The sequence below is a fragment of the Oncorhynchus kisutch genome, unplaced genomic scaffold (genome assembly GCF_002021735.2).
Source record: "Oncorhynchus kisutch isolate 150728-3 unplaced genomic scaffold, Okis_V2 scaffold4035, whole genome shotgun sequence".
NCBI lineage: Eukaryota > Metazoa > Chordata > Actinopteri > Salmoniformes > Salmonidae > Oncorhynchus > Oncorhynchus kisutch.
This window is the reverse complement of record NW_022265980.1, coordinates 70,456-84,403: the sequence shown is the minus strand read 5'-3', so window position 1 is coordinate 84,403 and position 13,948 is coordinate 70,456.

Below are 13,948 nucleotides of genomic sequence, written 5' to 3'. Positions count from 1 at the left end.
GAACTGAATCATATTCTCCTCACTGAACTGAATCATATTCTCCTCACTGAACTGAAACATATTATCCTCACTGAACTGAATCATATTCTCCTCAATGAACTGAATCATATTCTCCTCACTGAACTGAATCATATTCTCCTCAATGAACTGAATCATATTCTCCTCAATGAACTGAATCATATTCTCCTCAATGAACTGAATCATATTCTCCTCACTGAACTGAATCATATTCTCCTCAATGAACTGAATCATATTCTCCTCACTGAACTGAATCATATTCTCCTCACTGAACTGAATCATATTCTCCTCACTGAACTGAATCATATTCTCCTCACTGAACTGAATCATAGTCTCCTCACTGAACTGAATCATATTCTCCTCAATGAACTGAATCATATTCTCCTCAATGAACTGAATCATATTCTCCTCACTGAACTGAATCATATTCTCCTCACTGAACTGAATCATATTCTCCTCACTGAACTGAATCATATTCTCCTCACTGAACTGAATCATATTCTCCTCACTGAACTGAATCATATTCTCCTCACTGAACTGAATCATATTCTCCTCACTGAACTCCTCACTTCGAAGGCCTCATTCCTTTTATGTATTCCTTCCTTTAGTCTTTTTTCTTTCTGAGCAGAAAGTGATGTATTGTTGCTGAATCGCAAAAACAGATACGTCAATTCAAATGAAAGTTGTCGCCACTCTCTTCACCTACTCCTTCTCTTCCCCTACTCCTTCTCTTCCCCTACTCCTTCTCTTCCCCTACTCCTTCTCTTCCCCTACTCCTTCTCTTCACCTACTCCTTCTCTTCCCCTACTCCTTCTCTTCCCTACTCCTTCTCTTCCCCTACTCCTTCTCTTCCCCTACTCCTTCTCTTCCCCTACTCCTTCTCTTCACCTACTCCTTCTCTTCCCCTACTCCTTCTCTTCCCTACTCCTTCTCTTCCCCTACTCCTTCTCTGCCCCCACTCCTTCTCTTCACCTACTCCTTCTCTTCCCCTACTCCTTCTCTTCCCCTACTCCTTCTCTTCCCCTACTCCTTCTCTGCCCCTACTCCTTCTCTGCCCCTACTCCTTCTCTTCCCCTACTCCTTCTCTTCCCCTACTCCTTCTCTTCCCCTACTCCTTCTCTTCCCCTACTCCTTCTCTTCCCCTACTCCTTCTCTGCCCCTACTCCTTCTCTTCCCCTACTCCTTCTCTTCCCCTACTCATTCTCTTCCCCTACTCCTTCTCTTCCCCTACTCCTTCTCTTCCCCTACTCCTTCTCTTCCCCTACTCCTTCTCTTCCCCTACTCATTCTCTTCCCCTACTCCTTCTCTTCCCCTACTCCTTCTCTTCCCCTACTCCTTCTCTTCCCCTACTCATTCTCTTCCCCTACTCCTACTCCTTCTCTTCCCCTACTCCTTCTCTGCCCCTACTCCTTCTCTTCCCCTACTCCTTCTCTTCCCCTACTCCTTCTCTTCCCCTACTCCTTCTCTGTCCCTACTCCTTCTCTGCCCCTACTCCTTCTCTTTCCCTCACTCTCTCTTTCTTTTTCATCTGCGACAGATGTCCACTTGATAGCTACAGTGTCTCTCGTCACGGTTGAGTGTGTGTGTGTGTGAGAGTGGTTGTTGAGTGAGTAACATAGCTCCTTCACTGTCAGTTTGAATACTCATTATCAAGCGTAGTATCAACAATCACTGCAGATGACACTTGTCTTTTTACCACGGAAGCTGTTGAAATTATTTCACCGATTACTCTGATTGACGACTGTGGAAATCAGTCGTAAAACATTTACGAATCAGATAATGAGTTGAATATTTCAGCTTTGTCTCCGAACATTTCAGCTGTAAGTCTAAACTAATTACAATTATAAACTGGGTGGTTGGAGCCCTGAATGCTGATTGGCTGACAGATTTGGTACATCAGACTGTAAATGATGGGTCAAATATGTATTTTTACTGCTCTAATTACATTGGTACCAGTTTATAAGAGCACCTCAGGGGTATGTGGTATATTGCAAATATACTACAGCTAAGGGCTGTGTCCAGGCACTCTGCATTGCGTCATGTGTTTCGCCGAGGTATATTGGCCAAATTCCAGACCTCCTCGGGCCTTATTGATGAATTATAATTCCATTGAATTATACTATGAGGGACATGACAAGGATACAGTAGTCTAGATTAGTAGAACAGTCTTTGTCATGTGGTGAGAAGATGTTACATATCATCATCGCCCACTGCTTCCTTTTATGACATCACAATACTCCTTTATTTGGTTCATTTTAATTCAGATTTTTTCTAATAATTGATTTGCATGTAGACCAGGGTTTTCCAGCTCCAGACCCAAATGAGCAATTGACCATCCTCCCGTGACCGAAGTCGTCCTCCAACGACCAAGATTAAAGAAGAAATAGTTTGTGACCCACCTTTCTCATTCCCCAGGGCCCTCTTTGGGTCCCGACCCATAGTTTAAGAAACCCTGATGTAGACACATTATATCCAACTATGCAGGTCTACAGTAGCAAGGCCATGTCTTGAGAATCAATGGCCTACAGCCTGAGTTGTCCCTGTACTGAGCTGCATACTGTTATTAAGTAATGGCTCAGGCACCTCAGGAGATGGGTGACGTGGCATTGCGTTCATTTGGACTTACATTCAACTCAGTTCCCCTATGCTACATGTTCCTTATAATTAGCTTTCAATGTCCATTATTGTATTCAACGGTATGGGACTGAGTGGCCAAGTGACATTCAATGTGCATTATTGTATTCAACAGTATGGGACTGGGTGGCAAAGTGACATTCAATGTCCATTATTGTATTCAACAGTATGGGACTGGGTGGCCAAGTGACATTCAATGTGCATTATTGTATTCAACAGTATGGGACTGAGTGGCCAAGTGACATTCAATGTGCATTATTGTATTCAACAGTATGGGACTGGGTGGCAAAGTGACATTCAATGTCCATTATTGTATTCAACAGTATGGGACTGGGTGGCAAAGTGACATTCAATGTGCATTATTGTATTCAACAGTATGGGACTGAGTGGCCAAGTGACATTCAATGTGCATTATTGTATTCAACAGTATGGGACTGGGTGGCCAAGTGACATTCAATGTGCATTATTGTATTCAACAGTATGGGACTGGGTGGCCAAGTGACATTCAATGTGCATTATTGTATTCAACAGTATGGGACTGGGTGGCCAAGTGACATTCAATGTGCATTATTGTATTCAACAGTATGGGACTGAGTGGCCAAGTGACATTCAATGTGCATTATTGTATTCAACAGTATGGGACTGGGTGGCCAAGTGACATTCAATGTGCATTATTGTATTCAACAGTATGGGACTGAGTGGCCAAGTGACATTCAATGTGCATTATTGTATTCAACAGTATGGGACTGGGTGGCCAAGTGACATTCAATGTCCATTATTGTATTCAACAGTATGGGACTGGGTGGCCAAGTGACATTCAATGAATTAGTGAAGATTTCAGCAGAAAACGTCCATGACTCATGGTTACTGGTGATTCTCTGGTTCTCATCCTTTTTCTAAACCTGTAGTGTCGGTGTTGCTTGGTATTGTGGGTTGGACTACAGGGTAAGACAGGAGTGAAAAACACACACACACACACACACACCCTCTCACCGTTCTGACAGGACCTCAGAATAGAATACAAGAACAAGCTGTTCTTTTCGGGGGTCAAACTCATTGGTTGTGTGAGGAGAGAGCAGGAGAAAGAGAGAAGGTGTTTGTGTGTGTGTGTGTGTGTGTGTAGACATGCATTTGACAGAGTGAGAATGGTTTAAAATATGCACACACTCCATTTCCACGCATGGTTACATGCCAAGGCCTCTGTGAGTCTGATGTGAAGGACACGGCTCTGCTGAGGACGCGCCTTGTACAGTACTGTACACTCATTCATTTCTCTCTCTGTCTTTCTTTCTATCTTCTTTCTATCTTTCTATCTTTCTCTCTCTCTCTCTCTCTCTCTCTCTCTCTCTCTCTCTCTCTCTTTTACATTCTCAACTAATCCAAGTGAAGGATGGGGAATACTGTGGAAACGGCAGAGAGAAGTGGGGGAACAGAGAGAGGAGGAGGAGGGGGGGTGGAGGAAAAGAGAGACACATTCATATTCATTATGGTGAATGATGGATTGCCTTTCAATTCTGACAGCAATCTAAAAACATGACAATGTTTAAGTTCATTGTATCGGCCAGCTGATGAATGAGTTCTGCTGTACTGGAAGGCCATTGAGCTTTTAGAAGTCTATGCAACAATGAATGGTTATTTTTGACCCCAATTACCAGTTAATTGACTGTGGCGTGGCGACTGTACAGCATATACCATAACTGATTTACCGTGTGGCTGAGTCCCCTCATCTGTGTCGCAAATGGAACTCTATTCCCTACATAGTGCACTACTTTTGACCTGAGGCCTGTGGGCCCTATGGGCCCTTGTTAAAAGTAGTGCACTATGTAGGGAATAAGGAACCATTTGGAACAAAGCCATTGACAGGTCCTTGAGATTAATAATGATAATAATAAATAATAAGAATGAAAATGAAAGTGCCTTTCAAAAAAACCTAAGAAAGCTGCCATGTATGGAAGGAATTATTCAGGAAATGGATCTATACAAATCATTCTTGTGATCCATGCAGTACTTTATTTCTAGGCTGTTAGTAGTTGTTCATAGTAGTACTAATTCATCAGATTAAAACAAATCAAAGTTGATTTGTCGTTATGCACGGTTCAATTAAATTCTTACTCACAAACTCTGATTGCTGTCTAACTTGTGTGTAAGGTTGGCCTGCCCCCATAGACCAGTGACCAGTGAAATAATATGTGAATAGCAGTGCGGTACCAAAGGTATACATATCATTAGAATAACCACCAGCTACAACACCAGCACCAACCACAGGACCAGTATCTGATGCTGTGTGTCGCTTGTTGTACACAGAACGTTACAGCCAATCATCTCTCACCAGGCCTCACAGTTACACAAACATTCTGTTGGTTGTTGTACACAGAACGTTACAGCCAATCATCTCTCACCAGGCCTCACAGTTACACAAACATTCTGTTGGTTGTTGTACACAGAACGTTACAGCCAATCATCTCTCACCAGGCCTCACAGTTACACAAACATTCTGTTGGTTGTTGTACACAGAACGTTACAGCCAATCATCTCTCACCAGGCCTCACAGTTAGACAAACATTCTGTTGGTTGTTGTACACAGAACGTTACAGCCAATCATCTCTCACCAGGCCTCACAGTTAGACAAACATTCTGTTGGTTGTTGTACACAGAACGTTACAGCCAATCATCTCTCACCAGGCCTCACAGTTAGACAAACATTCTGTTGGTTGTTGTACACAGAACGTTACAGCCAATCATCTCTCACCAGGCCTCACAGTTACACAAACATTCTGTTGGTTGTTGTACACAGAACGTTACAGCCAATCATCTCTCACCAGGCCTCACAGTTAGACAAACATTCTGTTGGTTGTTGTACACAGAACGTTACAGCCAATCATCTCTCACCAGGCCTCACAGTTACACAAACATTCTGTTGGTTGTTGTACACAGAACGTTACAGCCAATCATCTCTCACCAGGCCTCACAGTTAGACAAACATTCTGTTGGTTGTTGTACACAGAACGTTACAGCCAATCATCTCTCACCAGGCCTCACAGTTAGACAAACATTCTGTTGGTTGTTGTACACAGAACGTTACAGCCAATCATCTCTCACCAGGCCTCACAGTTAGACAAACATTCTGTTGGTTGTTGTACACAGAACGTTACAGCCAATCATCTCTCACCAGGCCTCACAGTTACACAAACATTCTGTTGGTTGTTGTACACAGAACGTTACACCCAATCATCTCTCACCAGGCCTCACAGTTACACAAACATTCTGTTGGTTGTTGTACACAGAACGTTACAGCCAATCATCTCTCACCAGGCCTCACAGTTACACAAACATTCTGTTGGTTGTTGTACACAGAACGTTACAGCCAATCATCTCTCACCAGGCCTCACAGTTACACAAACATTCTGTTGGTTGTTGTACACAGAACGTTACAGCCAATCATCTCTCACCAGGCCTCACAGTTACACAAACATTCTGTTGGTTGTTGTACACAGAACGTTACAGCCAATCATCTCTCACCAGGCCTCACAGTTAGACAAACATTCTGTTGGTTGTTGTACACAGAACGTTACAGCCAATCATCTCTCACCAGGCCTCACAGTTAGACAAACATTCTGTTGGTTGTTGTACACAGAACGTTACAGCCAATCATCTCTCACCAGGCCTCACAGTTACACAAACATTCTGTTGGTTGTTGTACACAGAACGTTACAGCCAATCATCTCTCACCAGGCCTCACAGTTACACAAACATTCTGTTGGTTGTTGTACACAGAACGTTACAGCCAATCATCTCTCACCAGGCCTCACAGTTACACAAACATTCTGTTGGTTGTTGTACACAGAACGTTACAGCCAATCATCTCTCACCAGGCCTCACAGTTAGACAAACATTCTGTTGGTTGTTGTACACAGAACGTTACAGCCAATCATCTCTCACCAGGCCTCACAGTTAGACAAACATTCTGTTGGTTGTTGTACACAGAACGTTACAGCCAATCATCTCTCACCAGGCCTCACAGTTAGACAAACATTCTGTTGGTTGTTGTACACAGAACGTTACAGCCAATCATCTCTCACCAGGCCTCACAGTTAGACAAACATTCTGTTGGTTGTTGTACACAGAACGTTACAGCCAATCATCTCTCACCAGGCCTCACAGTTAGACAAACATTCTGTTGGTTGTTGTACACAGAACGTTACAGCCAATCATCTCTCACCAGGCCTCACAGTTACACAAACATTCTGTTGGTTGTTGTACACAGAACGTTACAGCCAATCATCTCTCACCAGGCCTCACAGTTACACAAACATTCTGTTGGTTGTTGTACACAGAACGTTACAGCCAATCATCTCTCACCAGGCCTCACAGTTACACAAACATTCTGTTGGTTGTTGTACACAGAACGTTACAGCCAATCATCTCTCACCAGGCCTCACAGTTACACAAACATTCTGTTGGTTGTTGTACACAGAACGTTACAGCCAATCATCTCTCACCAGGCCTCACAGTTACACAAACATTCTGTTGGTTGTTGTACACAGAACGTTACAGCCAATCATCTCTCACCAGGCCTCACAGTTAGACAAACATTCTGTTGGTTGTTGTACACAGAACGTTACAGCCAATCATCTCTCACCAGGCCTCACAGTTAGACAAACATTCTGTTGGTTGTTGTACACAGAACGTTACAGCCAATCATCTCTCACCAGGCCTCTCAGTTAGACAAACATTCTGTTGGTTGTTGTACACAGAACGTTACAGCCAATCATCTCTCACCAGGCCTCACAGTTAGACAAACATTCTGTTGGTTGTTGTACACAGAACGTTACAGCCAATCATCTCTCACCAGGCCTCACAGTTAGACAAACATTCTGTTGGTTGTTGTACACAGAACGTTACAGCCAATCATCTCTCACCAGGCCTCTCAGTTAGACAAACATTCTGTTGGTTGTTGTACACAGAACGTTACAGCCAATCATCTCTCACCAGGCCTCACAGTTAGACAAACATTCTGTTGGTTGTTGTACACAGAACGTTACAGCCAATCATCTCTCACCAGGCCTCACAGTTAGACAAACATTCTGTTGGTTGTTGTACACAGAACGTTACAGCCAATCATCTCTCACCAGGCCTCACAGTTACACAAACATTCTGTTGGTTGTTGTACACAGAACGTTACAGCCAATCATCTCTCACCAGGCCTCACAGTTAGACAAACATTCTGTTGGTTGTTGTACACAGAACGTTACAGCCAATCATCTCTCACCAGGCCTCACAGTTACACAAACATTCTGTTGGTTGTTGTACACAGAACGTTACAGCCAATCATCTCTCACCAGGCCTCACAGTTAGACAAACATTCTGTTGGTTGTTGTACACAGAACGTTACAGCCAATCATCTCTCACCAGGCCTCACAGTTACACAAACATTCTGTTGGTTGTTGTACACAGAACGTTACAGCCAATCATCTCTCACCAGGCCTCACAGTTACACAAACATTCTGTTGGTTGTTGTACACAGAACGTTACAGCCAATCATCTCTCACCAGGCCTCACAGTTAGACAAACATTCTGTTGGTTGTTGTACACAGAACGTTACAGCCAATCATCTCTCACCAGGCCTCACAGTTACACAAACATTCTGTTGGTTGTTGTACACAGAACGTTACAGCCAATCATCTCTCACCAGGCCTCACAGTTACACAAACATTCTGTTGGTTGTTGTACACAGAACGTTACAGCCAATCATCTCTCACCAGGCCTCACAGTTACACAAACATTCTGTTGGTTGTTGTACACAGAACGTTACAGCCAATCATCTCTCACCAGGCCTCACAGTTACACAAACATTCTGTTGGTTGTTGTACACAGAACGTTACAGCCAATCATCTCTCACCAGGCCTCACAGTTAGACAAACATTCTGTTGGTTGTTGTACACAGAACGTTACAGCCAATCATCTCTCACCAGGCCTCACAGTTAGACAAACATTCTGTTGGTTGTTGTACACAGAACGTTACAGCCAATCATCTCTCACCAGGCCTCACAGTTAGACAAACATTCTGTTGGTTGTTGTACACAGAACGTTACAGCCAATCATCTCTCACCAGGCCTCACAGTTACACAAACATTCTGTTGGTTGTTGTACACAGAACGTTACAGCCAATCATCTCTCACCAGGCCTCACAGTTAGACAAACATTCTGTTGGTTGTTGTACACAGAACGTTACAGCCAATCATCTCTCACCAGGCCTCACAGTTACACAAACATTCTGTTGGTTGTTGTACACAGAACGTTACAGCCAATCATCTCTCACCAGGCCTCACAGTTACACAAACATTCTGTTGGTTGTTGTACACAGAACGTTACAGCCAATCATCTCTCACCAGGCCTCACAGTTACACAAACATTCTGTTGGTTGCCAGTTTGTCCGTTGTTATTTGAACTCTAGAGGAAGGATCCAAACAGTCAGAATATAATGAAACCAACTGTGATGTAGCCGCATTATTTGTCTCTGTCGCCGTGGTACACAACATCCCCTATTGGGCTGCTACACAGCTGAGCTGTAAACACACACATGCTGTGAAGGACTGCAGTGGATATCGAGGTTGCTCTCTTTCTGATCACCACAGGAAGCTGTTGTGATCATTACCACTGAGACAGACAGATCCAAACAGCCCTGGTTTGGACTCTCCTTCGCTGTGATCAGGGTTCTGTGTTCCCTTGGAGCGTCACAGCAACGGTTTTGTGTGTGTCTCACCAACGTTAAAAACACCAGCTCCACATAACAAACTGTCTAACCCAATGTGTCCATAATTGTTGAGCTACATCAATGTCCATTAATGCTAGGATTATTAGTCAGTAAACAGTTATCAATGTCCCCTAATAATAGAATTGTTAGTTGGCAGTCACTACACCGTCATCAATGTCTCCTACTAATACCATTGTTAGTTGGCAGTCACTACATGGTCATCAATGTCTCCTACTAATACCAGTGTTAGTTGGTAGACACTACACGGTCATCAATGTCTCCTACTAATACCATTGTTAGTTGGTAGACACTACATGGTCATCAATGTCTCCTACTAATACCATTGTTAGTTGGTAGACACTACACGGTCATCAATGTCTCCTACTAATACCATTGTTAGTTGGTAGACACTACATGGTCATCAATGTCTCCTACTTATACCATTGTTAGTTGGTAGACACTACATGGTCATCAATGTATCCTACTAATACCATTGTTAGTTGGTAGACACTACACGGTCATCAATGTCTCCTACTAATACCATTGTTAGTTGGTAGACACTACACGGTCATCAATGTATCCTACGAATACCATTGTTAGTTGGTAGACACTATATGGTCATCAATGTCTCCTACTAATACCATTGTTAGTTGGTAGACACTACACGGTCATCAATGTCTCCTACTAATACCATTGTTAGTTGGTAGACACTACATGGTCATCAATGTCTCCTACTAATACCATTGTTAGTTGGTAGACACTACATGGTCATCAATGTCTCCTACTTATACCATTGTTAGTTGGTAGACACTACATGGTCATCAATGTCTCCTACTAATACCATTGTTAGTTGGTAGTCACTACACGGTCATCAATGTCTCCTACTAATACCATTGTTAGTTGGTAGACACTACACGGTCATCAATGTCTCCTACTAATACCATTGTTAGTTGGTAGACACTACATGGTCATCAATGTCTCCTACTTATACCATTGTTAGTTGGTAGACACTACATGGTCATCAATGTATCCTACTAATACCATTGTTAGTTGGTAGACACTACACGGTCATCAATGTCTCCTACTAATACCATTGTTAGTTGGTAGACACTACATGGTCATCAATGTCTCCTACTAATACCATTGTTAGTTGGTAGTCACTACATGGTCATCAATGTCTCCTACTAATACCATTGTTAGTTGGTGGTCACTATATGGTCATCAATGTATCCTACTAACCCCTCTTTTACGCTGCTGCTACTCTCTGTTTATCATATATGCATAGTCACTTTATCTATACATTCATGTACATACTACTTCAATTGGCCCGACCAAGCAGTGCTCCCGCACATTGGCTAACCGGGCTGTCTGCATTGTGTCCCAACAACCACCCCTCCAAATGCCTCTTTCACACTATTGCTACTCTCTGTTCATCATATATGCATAGTCACTTTAACCATACCTACATGTACATACTACCTCCATCAGCCTGACTAACAGGTGTCTGTATATCGCCTTGCTGCTCTTATTTTCACATGTCTTTCTACTGTTGTTTTATTTCTTTACTTACCTACACACACACCCCCCCACACACACACACACACACACACACCCACACACACACACACACACACACACACACACACACACATACACACACACACACACACACACACACACACACACACACACACACACACACACACACACCCACACACACACACACACACACACACACACACACACACACACACACACATATACCTTTTTTTCTGCGCACTATTGGTTAGAGCCTGTAAGTAAGCATTTCACTGCATGGTTTACACCTGTTGTATTCGGCACACGTGACAAACACACTTTTATTTGATTTAATAGCATTGTCAGTTGGTAAACAGTCAGGGATATAGTGGAGTTTAGATTGTGCCGGTCATTTAGACATTCTGGGGTAATGACTGAAAATGCGACTGGATAAAATGGTTGGTAATGGTAGGGGTGACAGGTAGCTTAGCAGGGGTGACAGGTAGCTTAGCATTATGAGATCGGTAATGGTAGGGGTGACAGGTAGCTTAGCGTTAAGAGGTAGGTAATGGTAGAGGTGACAGGTAGCTTAGCATTAAGAGATAGGTAATGGTAGAGGTGACAGGTAGCTTAGCGTAAGAGGTAGGTAATGGTAGAGGTGACAGGTAGCTTAGCGTAAGAGGTAGGTAATGGAAGGGGTGGCAGGTAGCTTAGCGTAAGAGGTAGGTAATGGAAGGGGTGACAGGTAGCTTAGTGTAAGAGGTAGGTAATGGTAGGGGTGACAGGTAGCTTAGCGTAAGAGGTAGGTAATGGTAACAGTGACAGGTAGCCTTGGTTGAAAGGTTGCTGGGTCGAATCCTCGAGCCGACTAGACGAAAAATCTGTTGATGAGCCCTTGAGCAAGGCACTTCACTCTAATTTTCCTGCAAGTTGCTCCGGATAAGAGAGTCTGCGTAATAACTAACATGTAAATGTATTGGGTTTCAGATGAGCCTATTTATGTATCTATTTATTCTTTCGATACATCTGGTTTCAGAACATCTTAGAACATGGTTTGCCTGGAAGTCTATGGCAAGATTGAATGAAAAAAAACGCTGGTTTTAATTGGCTGATCTCTCTGTCCATCACCTTCTATAGCAACCCTTAGAACCTCCCCTCTTCATTCATTTTTTTTAACTAGGCAAGTCAGTTAAGAACAAAATCTTATTTACAATGACGGCCTAGGAACAGTGGGTTAACTGCCTTGTTCAGGGGCAGAATGACAGATTTGTACCTTGTCAGCTTGAGGATTTGATCTTGCAACCTTTCAGTTACTAGTCCAATGCTCTAACCACTCAGCTACCCTGCCACCCCTGCTGTGCAAATGATTTAGGCTAAACAAGGAAGTGAGTTTGGGAAATCGAAACGTATGCATCTTAGAACAGACAGGTGACTCCAGATCCAATGCAATATTCAACGTTTATCCAGGTCCCCAGGACGTCAAAACATGCCTTCAATAATGGCCACGAGGGGCAACGGTGTGCGCAATAACCTTCAAGCAGGCTCGCGGCATGTTATGGCCTTGTAAATCAGGAGCTCCGACTGTGGGTTCAATCCCAGTGCTAGGCACTTGACGCTTCACACCCTACCCCTTCCCAGACAAACGTTGAATACTAAAGTGAGACCGTGTCAAACCGAGAGATCTTGTTGCTTAGAAATGGTTCACATATTACCTGTATTTGCCCTAACTCTGAATCAATTGGGCTTCTCAAAAATACTGTGTTCACTGTGATAGAACATTTGTTTTGATTGAAGATTTTCTGAATTGTTTCAAGTCCCATCTATTACAGTTGTAGAAGGCTCTCTCCCTGTCCCGCCTCCATTTTAAACCACACCCCCTTTCATGTCCCATATACTGCAGCTGTAGCAGGCTCTCTCCCTGTCCCGCCTCCATTTTAAACCACGCCCCCTTTCATGTCCCATATACTGCAGCTGTAGCAGGCTCTCTCCCTGTCCCGCCTCCATTTAAAACCACGCCCGCTTTCAAGTCCCATCTATTAATGCTGTAGGAGTTTCTCTCCCTGTCCCGCCTCCATTTTAAACCACTCCTCTTTCAAGTCCCATCTACTACAGCTGTAGGTGGCTCTCTCCCTGTCCCTCCCCCATTTTAAACCCTGCCCCTTTCAAGTCCCATCTCTTACAGCTGTAGAAGGCTCTCTCCCTGTCCCTCCTCCATTTTAAACCACACCCCTTTCAAGTCCCATCTCTTACAGCTGTAGAAGGCTCTCTCCCTGTCCCTCCTCCATTTTAAACCACGCCCCCTTTCATGTCCCATATACTGCAGCTGTAGCAGGCTCTCTCCCTGTCCCGCCTCCATTTTAAACCACGCCCGCTTTCAAGTCCCATCTATTAATGCTGTAGGAGTTTCTCTCCCTGTCCCGCCTCCATTTTAAACCACTCCTCTTTCAAGTCCCATCTACTACAGCTGTAGGTGGCTCTCTCCCTGTCCCTCCCCCATTTTAAACCCTGCCCCTTTCAAGTCCCATCTCTTACAGCTGTAGAAGGCTCTCTCCCTGTCCCTCCCCCATTTTAAACCCTGCCCCTTTCAAGTCCCATCTCTTACAGCTGTAGAAGGCTCTCTCCCTGTCCCTCCTCCATTTTAAACCACTCCCCTTTCAAGTCCCACTTTGTTGCACAGTGTTTCCAGGCTCTGCATAGTAATTGAGACGGGCCGAGGTTGACACTATTGAAACAGCATACCGATGGAGAGCGAGGCTCTAATGGTGATTAGGGACAAGCCATCAATATGATTGTAATTATAGTGGCATTTGTTTTCTTTGTAGTGTTTATTTTTTTGCATATCCAATCATAGAATGATTTCTGTTAGTTACACAGCTCACATCAAGGTGTTGCTGATATGAATGGTATGTCAAGTTAAAGTGGGATTGTTGATAATGACACAGCTCACATCAAGGTGTTGCTGATATGAATGGTATGTCAAGTTAAAGTGGGATTGTTGATAATGACATGGCTCACATCAAGGTG